This window comes from Phaethon aethereus (assembly GCF_964289735.1).
Source record: "Phaethon aethereus genome assembly, chromosome: Z".
Taxonomy (NCBI): Eukaryota; Metazoa; Chordata; class Aves; order Phaethontiformes; family Phaethontidae; genus Phaethon; species Phaethon aethereus.
Window position 1 is genome coordinate 82,832,525 of NC_138577.1, and position 11,803 is coordinate 82,844,327.

Sequence of the window (11,803 nt, forward strand, 5' to 3'; positions counted from 1 at the left end):
TAAGAACATCACACCTACCAGTTAAAACATCATTACTGTTTTCTATCTGTACATGCATATAGTCTTTCTGATGAATATCTTGGAAAGGCAGCAAAGAACTGTTAAACTCAACATTTCATGGTGTTTGATCCATGTTCCACTGCAGAATGTAAACAGGTAAGGCTCTAATCTGCTTCCATTTACAGGGTACCAAAAGCAATCCAGTTGCTCTTCTGACTGATATATTTTGGCTCTAAATTGTATTCCGTTTGTGGGATTGTGAAGTTTTAGAAGAATGGATTATTGAAAGTCCTAAAACTGTTTTTTATCACATCTTACTCTGTCACCAGATTTTGTGTTTCATTAGGCTTCTCCACATTTCAGTTCCATCATTGTTCCCAGAGTTCAAGGGAAAAAAGCCAGAGAAGACTGAAAAACATAAAAGGAAAATAGGAACAAAATAATCATCTTAAGCCAAGTGTTGGTGGGAGGTGCTACGCATAATAGGGTAATCCCATGTTCCTGTAATAAAAAAATCACATGATAGAGGATAAAGAAGAGTCACAAATAATGGTGGGAAAGTCTTCTATAAAGAACTTCAAGAACAAATATGATTACCAAAGGCTTTATTAATTGTGGGGAAAAGCACTTTGACCAGACTTTCCTATGATTTAGAATGTTTGCCAATGGTGCGCACACAATTCACCAAGCCAATGAAAAGCAAAGGCTATAAAAATATTAGCAGAGGGAGGGAGGAGTCTGTGTGTTGTGCCTCAAAGAGCATTTCGGTAGTGCTGAACAATCTTCTTAATTCACCCAAGTGTGATTCATATTTGTGCCCAGAGCAATGTTTGATTTCCTCAGTCTTCACTGGCAGTGTCCCTTCCCAGACCTCTCAAAGGGATGGACTGCAAGGCTGGAACTGGGGGAGCAAAGTCCGTCCCACTGTACAAGAGGATCAGGTTTGAGGCCACCAGAGGAGCCTGAACATGTACAAGTCTATAGGACCTGACAAGATGAATCCCAGAGTCCTGAGGGACTTGGCTGAGGTAGTTGCCAAGATACTCTCCATGATATTTGAAAAGTCCTGGCAGTCAGGTGAAGTCTCTGGAGACTGGAAAAATGGAAACATTGCACCCATTTTTAAAAGCTAAGTAGCAAAGATGACCCTGGAAACTACCGACCCGTCAGCTTCACCTCTGTGCCTGGGAAGATCATGGAACAGATCCTCCTGGAAGCTATGCTAAGACACATGGAGGACAGGGACGTGATTTGAGACAGCCAGCTTGGCTTCACCAAGGACAAGTCCTGCCTGACCAACCTAGTGGCCTTCTATGATGGAGTGACCACATCAGTGGATAAGGGAAGAGCTTTGCATGTCACCTATCTGGACTTCTGTAAGGCCTTTGACACGGTCTCCCACAACATCCTTCTATCTACATTGGAGAGATGTGGATTTGATAGATGGACTGTTTGGCGGATGAGGAACTGGTTGGATGGTCACATGCAGAGGGTAGTGGTCAACAGCTCCATGTCCAGATGGAGATGGGTGACAAGTGGTGTCCCTTAGGGGTCCATACTGGGACCAGTACTCTTTAATACCTTCATCAGTGACACAGACAGTGGGATCGTGTGCACCCTCAGCAAGTTTGCAGATGACACCAAGCTGAGTGGTGCGGGTGACACACCTGATGGACGGGATGCCACCCAGAGGGACCTGGACAAGCTCGAGGCATGGGCCCATGTGAACCTCATGAGGTTCACCAAGGCCAAGTGCAGGGTCCTGCATCTGCATCAGGGCAACCCCTGGTATCAGCACAGGCTGGGGGATGAAGGGATGGAGAGCAGCCCCATGGAGAAGGACTTGGGGGTTTTGGTGGGTGAAAAGCTGGACAGGAGCCAGCCATGTGCGCTCGCAGCCCAGAAGCCACTCGTGTCCTGGGCTGCCCCCAAAGCTGCGTGGCCAGCGGGGCGAGGGAGGGGGTTCTGCCCCTCTGCCCCTTTCTGGGGTGACCCCCCTGCAGGGCTGTGTCCAGCTCTGGAGCCCTCGGCACAGGAGAGACATGAACCTGTTGGAGCGGGGCCAGAGGAGGCCCCAGCAATGCTCCTCTGCTGGGAGGACAGGCTGGGAGAGCTGGGGGGGCTCAGCCTGGAGCAGAGAAGGCTCCAGGGAGACCTTCCTGCAGCTGCCAGGGCTGAGAGGGGGCCTTTAAGAAAGATGGGGACAGAGTTTTTCGCAGGGCCTGTAGCGATAGGACAAGGGGAAATGGTTTTAAACCAAAAAAGGGCAGATTTAGACTAGATCTAAGGAAGAAATTTTTCATAGTGAGGGTGGTGAAACCCTGGCCCAGGTTGCCCAGAGAGGTGGTGGATGCCCCGACCCTGGGAACATTCCAGGTCAGGCTGGACGGGGCTCTGAGAAACCTGCTCTGGTTGAAGATGTCCCTGCTCACGGCCGGGGGTTGGACTGGATGATCTTAAGAAGTCCCTTCCAACCCACAGTCTTCTGTGATTCTATGATTCTACGATTCTACGCAATTTTGCCAGCCTGCACTGCCTGCAAGCACCGTAACATAATTTTCTGTGTCTTAAAGCTACCTGTCTACAGTGCCATGGTCCCAACATATGTGTTCTCCTTGTTCCCAGCATCATAATCCATTCAGGTGCTTACAAAATAAAGTTCAGTGCTTGCTTTCATAATTTCTGCACCAAATCTCTTTGTGGATTCTGGAGCTAAGCTTTCCGTAACTCTTCTACTTGGCATAAGAAAGCACAGCAAGGTTGAAGCTCTTGCCCCGCAGGCAGAACCAGCTTGAAAAATGGCAGACTAAGCAGCCAAGTTAAGCAACACAGACTTGCATGGTGATTATTTCGTCATGCCACCAAAATCTATGGAGAAAGGAAAGGGACAGAGGAATTTTCTATTGGCTGAATACTAAACTGTCATGACTATTATGTATGAAAACTATCTATCTGTTACTGTTGAGGAAGTCTTAACGATGCAGAAGGGTAACTCTCCTCAGACTACAAAACCTCCAGCCATCTACAAGGACAGTGCCACAGCTCTTCAATAGGAAATATTCCTGACAGTCACAGGACTATTTATGTGGGGCCAAGGGCAGATTTGCAGATCCCTGAAGCATTGCATCATGCTAAGGCCTGTCTTGGTATGATAAGGTCTATGTTAGTTTTTACTAGCTGGAAACTGTATTTTTATTTATGTCATAGTGTCACAATGATATATGATGTTTGCAAGTCTAAATATATATATATATATATGACAACTTTTTATTTTTATCTGTAACAGTCTAAAATATTCCCTGTCATAATGAGACAGAAATTAGCAAAAAAGGAAATGAAGTCACAAGAAAGTTATAAGCCACATGAAATTGAATCTGAGAAAGATCTCATTGAAGAAATATATACTAATTGGGCAGCAAAATATTGTCCCTAGTGCCAATCACTAGAAACCTGGCAGCTTTATCATGTGTAGTTCTCTAGCTTCTTCCAAAACTGGTGTCCATTCCTGATTTAAATATATAAATTCTATTTAATATTTGAATGAATGTCAGTATTTTCACGGGTGAATTGTCCCATATAGCCTGGGGCCTATTTCTGTGTTAAACTACATATCCTTTTACAGTCGCATCATAGGACTGACTATACAGAAAGCTCATTGTTTGCAAGTTACAAAGAGAAGCCTACTAGTTCATGAAACAAAATCATTTTTAATTCTGTTGCACATCCTTCAGCAGAAGCATGTTCTCAGAACAACAATTTATCACTGCAAAATGGTAAGTGGACCTTGGGACTGGCAGTAGTGTCCGCTAGAAAGAGCTAGTTTCAAAAGTTGCTGCTTACTGCTGGCTAGGAGCTCCAGTTTATGTTCAAAAAGCCCCTCGTGGTTCCTTGCAGAGACCCTGCCCACTGGACTGCAAATCCAGACAGCTGCCAGTATTTATCTTGCTGAGTCCATTATTTTATCGTAGTGTGCAATCAGACAAAGTGAGAGAAAAACACACACAACTTTATGAGCACTGAGCCCACATGAGGCACATTTGATATTTTGGCAGTAAGCTTTCAATTTTCCAGCTGTGCCAAGTCAAGAAACATGCTAGGAAAAGAAACTAGTGCATAATTAAGTCTTCCCTTTTTTTTTTTTTCCCCCCTTGGAGACTTCTCAGTTGACTTTAATTATTCTCTCTCTCTCTCTTTCTCTCTCGGCTTGGGAAGTTGCTTTGTTTTTAATTTTTTTTCAAGTGAGCTTTCTCGCCAAACAGGTTTGTTTAAGTTCTCACCATTCTACTGGTTACTAACAAAACAGTTCAGCTTCCAAATACCAAACAAGAAGAAGAGTTATATGGTGGGGAAAGGGAAACGAGGATGCAGCACTAATATTTATTTTATTACTATTGATGTTACGTTGTCAGTGCTGTTAAATGGCTCCTGCTGTTGGTATTGCCATTTCAGTCATGGATCCTCCCCCTTTGCTTCCTGTTCATGATTATGATCTGTGTCCTTTTCTATGTCCCTTATGTGAGATTATCCTCCTGTCATCTTCCCACTCATCTTCTTTATAAATCAATCGGTATGGCTCCTTGCACAGATGAGTGGAGTTCCCCTAGGGAAAGGACAAAGAAGACGTTAATAACAAAACGTCTTGGACTGTGACTTGTCTTAAACATGATATTTTTTCTTGCAACCAGTAGGCACTGGGACACTGCATCCAGAGCAAGATATTCTGAAATGTAATGCTTAGTAAAGGAACAAGGTTGCAAAACCCTCAGTGACAGGTCCAATATAACTGTGATCCTTAAGATCCTAGAACAGAATATTATATATTATTTTCCTTTGCTCTCTGTTGTGCTGGGGAGTTTTTTACATTTCTGCTCACTTAAAAGAAAACTCCAGTTTGCACTACCTGAGAGTTGGAACTTCTTAGCCTAAACATAGGTCCTTAAGGAAGAAAGCTCTGATGGTGAAAGCCAGGTCGTGGTGCTGGGAACTCACTGCAGCTACTGGTGGGAAAAAAGTTACTCACAGGATTATACAGTACTTACAGAGACCAAGACTATAAGTTATTTCTGAAGAGAGAACCATGGCTTTCTCTCGTCAAGGATCAGACAGAGTGGCTACGCCCACGGTAATAACTGGAGTGGGCCAGAGCCCGTTGCCTGTCCCCCAGCCCAGATGGCAAGCTTGGGAACTGTCCCCAGCCCGTGTCACCAGCCAGCCACGCACCGGCGAGAGCCGCGGGAGCGCTGGTGGGCACGACGAAGAGCTGCGCTGCGGCCTGAGATGAGAGCTGGACCTTGCAGGTCCACGCTCAGAGCTGTGCCCTGCCTGCTGTTACCGCGCGCGACGGGTGCTGGTTTTGCGTACAAAGCGTTGTTTTGGGTGGACCTCCCCCCGTCTTCAGTGGCAGTGCGCCCGCAGGAAAAAGGGTGCCGAAGCCACGTACCACCCAGCGTGAAGAGGAAGCCCTCAGTCGCTGGTAGGTAGATGCAGCAAAACTAAAAAGGGGAAAGGTTTGCTGTGTTTCGCCTCTTTGGACGCCTCCTACCCGGCTCTAGATCTAATAATGTGAATGGCGTTAATTAATCACCAGATTTAGTGTCGGTTTAGGTGTGTCTCAGGGAATCTATACTCCTCCTACTCATGGGAAAAGAATTGTGTAATCACACATGTGCCAAAAATTGTTTTTTAGGGGATAAATGTGTAGGCAAATCCAGTGAATAGTTTTAGCTGACAGAGGGGATGAATTTTTAAGTTTTGAAATGCGTTAAAAGATTTTTTTTCAACTGCCAAAACAGTTTGTCCATTTTGAAAAATACTTTGAGTTTTGCTTTTTTTTTTTTTTAAATTGAGTAAGCTCAGAAAATGAAAAGAACTTGTGAGCTAAATGAAACAGACGGCTTGTCTCAAAATGTAAGGTTTTTAGTGTCTTCTTTAAAAAACCAACGTAATTTAAAGATCTGTCTCTTCCATCTGAACATATTTTCTTTCTCATTTAAAAAATTTGTTCATTGAAAGACAAGAACTGTTTTTTCCCCCAGCCCTAATAAGTATCTCTTATGCTGTCATTCACACTAAAAGCTGTTTCTTTCCTATGACTTCCTGAACACAAAAGCAAAAGATTAAGAAATCCAAAACAAATCGCTGCTTTATTGGACTGGACTATCTAATGCTTAGAAAAAATGTAAGAAAAATGATACTTTATACTGTATCCTGAAAGTCATCAAGGAGAACATTGAAGTTTCCCTACTTTGCAAAACTTAGCTGTAAATGTTCAGCCAAATGCTCTGTCAGTGACTTCTGACTCCTGTCCTCATATTCAGGTAAGATTTTTCTTGGGATCCCAAGAAGTATGAATTGCCAAACACTGAGATTTTATTTTTACCATTACATTTAAATATAGATTCTGGTTGCACAGATGCCTAGGAGTTCCAGATACTTCTTTTCCAGAAAAACTAACATTAACTTGAAATTGCCAGACAAAATTTTTTCAATCCATTTAAAAAAGAACTTTTTACATATACCAAGTATTAGGCAAGAGTCTGGTGTTGATAATATTTTTTTTCTTCATTTGTTTTATATGTTTTACACAAGGAACAGAAATCTGAAGCTTGCACCACGAACTGGAAAGACAGCTCAAGTCAGTTCAGACAATGAACAACAGGGAGGAGGAATGCAGCCACGAAATTAATCAGGAGGGGCATTTCTGCCCACCAGAGGAGAATTCCTCTTCACCAGCTGTGATATCATTTAACAACGACAGCTCTCTGGTTTGTAAGTGCAGCATGTGTTTTCAATGCCTTATTTGCAACTGCTTTCTGAAATAAAGATTTAGGGTCACATCCTGCTTGCTCGATCTGCTTGTAGTTTCTGTGTCTGTGACAAGACAACTGCCATGAGTAAGGAGAATAGGCTTGTGGCCTCCAAGGGAAAATTCCCAGGGAAAATTCCCAGTGCTTCAGACCTTGGACCCATTCTTAACCAGTAAGAGTCGGGGATAAACTTTCTCCGTGGGTGGCCTGGGTCAGCCACATCTGTCTTTGAAGTGCACCATACTGGCCACAGTTGGTGACAAGGTATTAGATGAGACAGCAGTTTCGGTGTTCATAAACCATCCCTAACGTTTTGGTCCAAAGGCATCACAAATACCTTGTTAACGGAACCGCTTTGGGAAGAGAATGGATTGGAGACATTCCCATGAACTTTGTTACCCCTTCTTCCCCCCCCGCCCCGAAATCTTACTCTTAAAACAGCTAGCGCGTGTCTGATGAAAAGCCACTAATGTATATGCTCATCTTGCACTAAGTGAGACGTAGCTGGATATTTACATGGCTTAAGGAATACTTGGTCTTTCCCAGGGCCAAGAAAAATAAAGTCACCAGCCACCCCCCATAATGAAAAATGAGGTGCAGCTCCCAAACATCTGCAGCAAGCCTTGCAGCATTGCTTGCTTGTTTGTTTGTTTTATTTTTTTATAACGTTCTAAAACTTGGTTCAGATTATTTTGTTTCCAAAGCCTTTGCTCCTAAAGAGGCAAATAACCTTTTTTTTTTTTTTAAACAAAAATATGTACACAGGGACATCTGTGCATAATTTTTAAAGAGCATGGTACAGGAGAAAGCAGGTTAGTTTGGGACAGACTGGAACTACAGACTGACAGCAGGAGATGCAAAGAGGTCTATTGTCTATTTAAAAAATAAATAAATGAAAGCTGGAAGAAATTCTCATTAAATTGGAAACAGCATTATCCAAGGAGTTTGCAGGATCAATTAAATCACGTAGCTCTAAAATATAATTTTTGCCATGATAGCATTTCATTTTGGGACCCAGGCTAGAGATAGCCACAAATGTCTGATTCTTGCCCCGAGCACAAGGAGGCGAGGATGTGTTTGAACAAAGGATTACCGTTTATGAAAGCCTTGAACGAGGGCGAGGGGGAGGGACCTTTCTTTGTTGGTGAAAGAGAAAATACTTATCACTGCGGACCACTGCTTTGCCGTGGGCTCAGCCTGTGGAAGAGGAAGCCTACCTGCCGAGTGTGCAGTCATCTGCAAGCAACAGGATGAGCCGTTGCTGCTGGCTGTGTTTATAGGAAGGTAGATATTTCTGTATGAGATAAGGCCATTGCTCTTTCAGTGTAGTAACTCCTTTCTGGTATCGGCAGGACCACAAAATTCATGGGTAGGTGCAAAAATCCCTGTTGCAAACAATAATGAAAAATCACTGATTTGAGAGATTCTGATTTTTTACAAGGTGGATATTATCTTGTGGCAGCACAAAACCTGCTGAAGTGAATAGGTTCCTCAGCCCCAAATGGGTCATTAAAAGGGAAAGGTTCTCAAGAAATAAATGCTTTAAAAACACTTATTTTGAGAAATGTCAAGGCATTTTGCTGCAGGTTTAATTTTGATCTGCCTGTGCAACCATGATGATTGAGAGGTGTTTTACTCAAGATGTGTGTTGCTTTCATGCATTGGACACCACAGCTACTGGACCTCATATCATTTAAGTCCCTGAATCTGCTCTACTCTACAACAGGAAGGAAATCTGCTGTTTTGTAGGAAATATGTATCTGCAAAGGAGCCCAGGACATAGAGAGACATCAGTTCCCTTGATGGCTCCATGGCTGTTCACATCGGTTGTGAAAGAAAGAAAAAATCATTGCAAGTCTGATCGTGCATCTGTAGGTAATTCCTTGTCAACTCTAGTGACTGACTGGTGCTTTAAGATGTCAAGTTTTATGTAGTTTCTCAAAAAGTAAATTCTCTATGCAACTATAGATATTTTGCTGTGTAAACTTCTAAAGCATAATTAGAGTCCTCCTAAAACAGAGCCTGAGAATTTACTTGGGTGTCAAAAGAAAGAAAAACACTGAATCCATCAGTGACCACTGAAATAACTTCCCAAGTGATTGCAGATTTGCCTCCACTTTGAGTGTTTAATGCAAACTCGACTGTCCCTTACCAGGGATGCTTTTGTCCAGTCATCACTTACTGGGGTTGGTGCAGGAATTACAGATAGATACAAGAAGCAGAGTTGTTATAATGGTCTATTCTGTCTTAGTGAAGATTTACCTAGTAATCCCTCTTACAATTTTTTTTTCCCAGCAGGTGTGTGCTCCCACCTGCAAGAGTCACTCTGGGAAAAGGAGTTAACTAGGACTAAACCATTAATTGTGAGCCTTCTGACTACAGTGGGCCCCTTTGATTTCCGACTGTATTTTTGAGGTTGCTCAATGAAAATGCATGAGCTGACCTTTTCCCAAGAGCTGCATGAGACAGCTATCCACACATGAGATCTTAGCTCCATACCATGGTTGCATTCACAGTGCACGCGACAGTTTCAGTACTTAACAACATCTCTTTGGAACATCTATTTGCTCACGATCATCTTAGAGGATGCTTGTAGTTGATTTGCGGAGTCTGTGCTCTGAGGTCCATCAGTTTTGTTTTTACTGAGTTTTGTTAACACCATCCAGTTCCCACTGTCTTACACAGTTATGCAGCAGCCATGATTTTGCATTTACTGAGCCTACTCGTTATCCCATGGTAAAGGTACTGTACAGTATAATTCACACCTACTTTGGTGTTACAGATTTCTGTATATGGGTATAATTTCAAGTGATGGACTTGCCTCATCTTGTTTTCTTATTTAACAAATGTATCTATTCCATGTATCTAGATTTAAATGCATTCTTGCAAAAGTCTAACACTTGCAGACTTAATTCCTTAGCTATTCCTCGATAAAATTAACTGAAAACAACTAACCTTTTGTGGCACAAAAATCACACCATTACTTACAAGGGTTTTAACCCTAACATTTCACTTTAAAAATCTTCCACAATCTGCTATAAAATAGCGATTTTCCCACAGTATTAAATTATATGAGGGTTAAATTATATACAAGTACGCTCTTCTCTTTGTAAAATTAAGTTTGCTATCAATGATGGCCTAGGTAGTTGTCAGGTACAGGTATAAGGTAGTATTTTCTGGTACAGTATGAGCAGACCAACTACATATTTATGAAGTACATTCTGTCATATATTAAATATGCAGTATTTTAAGAAATTGCTGTATAACGTGATGGGAACAGGTTGCCAGTCTTAGAATGTATGAGCCCTATCCCCTCTGCTTTGCCCAGGACTCTGCCATATAGGGAATTGGAGTGGATGAAGAAAGACAGTAGGAAGAATGTGAAATTTGCAGATGATGGTAAAATTATCATGTTATTTCCTTTCTCACAGGTCTGTTCAATAATATTTAATCATTTTTCTCCTTACTAAATTTGTCATGAAAAAAGACATTGTGAAAGTAGAGGAAAATTGGAAATAACATTTCTGAATGTTCATATGTTTCCGAATGTCCTATTTAGTAAAAAATGAAATTAAAGGCAATAATAAGTCCTGTTGTGGGAAGTTAAAGGTACATTTCTGATGAGTTTGTTCAGGGATATGGGAACAGACTTCTTGCTTTAGAGTTAGGAAGTGATAAATTCCACTTTTCACTACTATTCATATTAGACTGATGGTCTCTTCACAGGAGACATATATACACATGTATGAATTCTTACTCATTTGTCTGATGTCCTGGCATTGGAGGAGTTACTACACAACCCAAGAGCTGTTTGGGGCAGTTAGCAAGTGCTGAGACCTCGTTAGTGCAGCCTGGCTGCTAATGCATCTGTCCACAATGTGCAATGTTACAACAGCACTGGCAACTCAGGGGGCTGCCACCCGCAATTCGTTAGAGGATTTCATCAAGCTGTTTTCATCTGATGATCTCTCAGAATCTGTGTTCTTGAATGTAAACATACAGGGCCAGGCAACGTAGGTTGGCCAGGTATGAGTAGCTGATTGTATGTCTGTTGGATTGCAAGGAAGATATTCCAGACCTTTACTCAAATAATTAACATCAGGATTTAGCCTTTTGAGTCCTTCTAGTTAGCAGAATTCCTTTTTGTTAGAGAGTAAGGCCCATGGAAGAAAATGACCTCTGATGTATACCCTTTTGTACACATACAACGATATGGGCTTTTATTGACTGCTATGACTCAGGAAAGGGAATTTGGGGTGATAGTGGAGAGTTTATTAAAAATATGACCTCAACCCTATGAGGTTAGTGAAAACAGCATTCAGGTTGTCAAGGATTATCATGGAACAGTCAGGCAAGGCAGAGCACCAGCAGGTATGGTCTATGTGCACTCTGTGGTTTGAATTCTGTGGTTATTTCATCTCGAAGAGAATGAGGAAGAGAATGAGGTTTAGGAGAAGGTGTACAGACAAAGGTGGCAAGCTTGGTCAGAGGTGCAAGATGTCTTCTACTTGCTGCAAAACTGAAAAGACTGTCCTCTTCAGCTTGGAAAAAAGCGTGGAGGTATAACAGAGGTTTATAAAGCCATAAATGATACGGAGAAGTGCCCTTCTGCTGTGCTGCACCTCATGATTTTGCCACCAGTATTTTCTGTAAGCAGCGGTGAAGCGAGGGCAAGGGCCTGAACATTTGTTTGCACTCAATATAGCGTTTCCTCTCTCCTTGCTTGCTTCTTGCCAGCTGAGTACATCTTTTCCAGCGGTGTATGGGGGAAATACTCCTGGCTGTGGGTAAGCACTGGTTGGTATCTCTGAGCCCTGGCTCCCGTCCCTGCCACAGCAGCTTTGCCCCATCCCATCCCTCTTTTCACAGCCAGCGTCTGCCACAGCACCTTCCAGTTTGAAAACAGAATGAGATATTTCTTTTTCTGTAGCCTTCCTATAACTTCTTCACTTAGAAATTTCCCAGGCCTGTGTCTTCCCCAAATGTGAGTCTTTCAT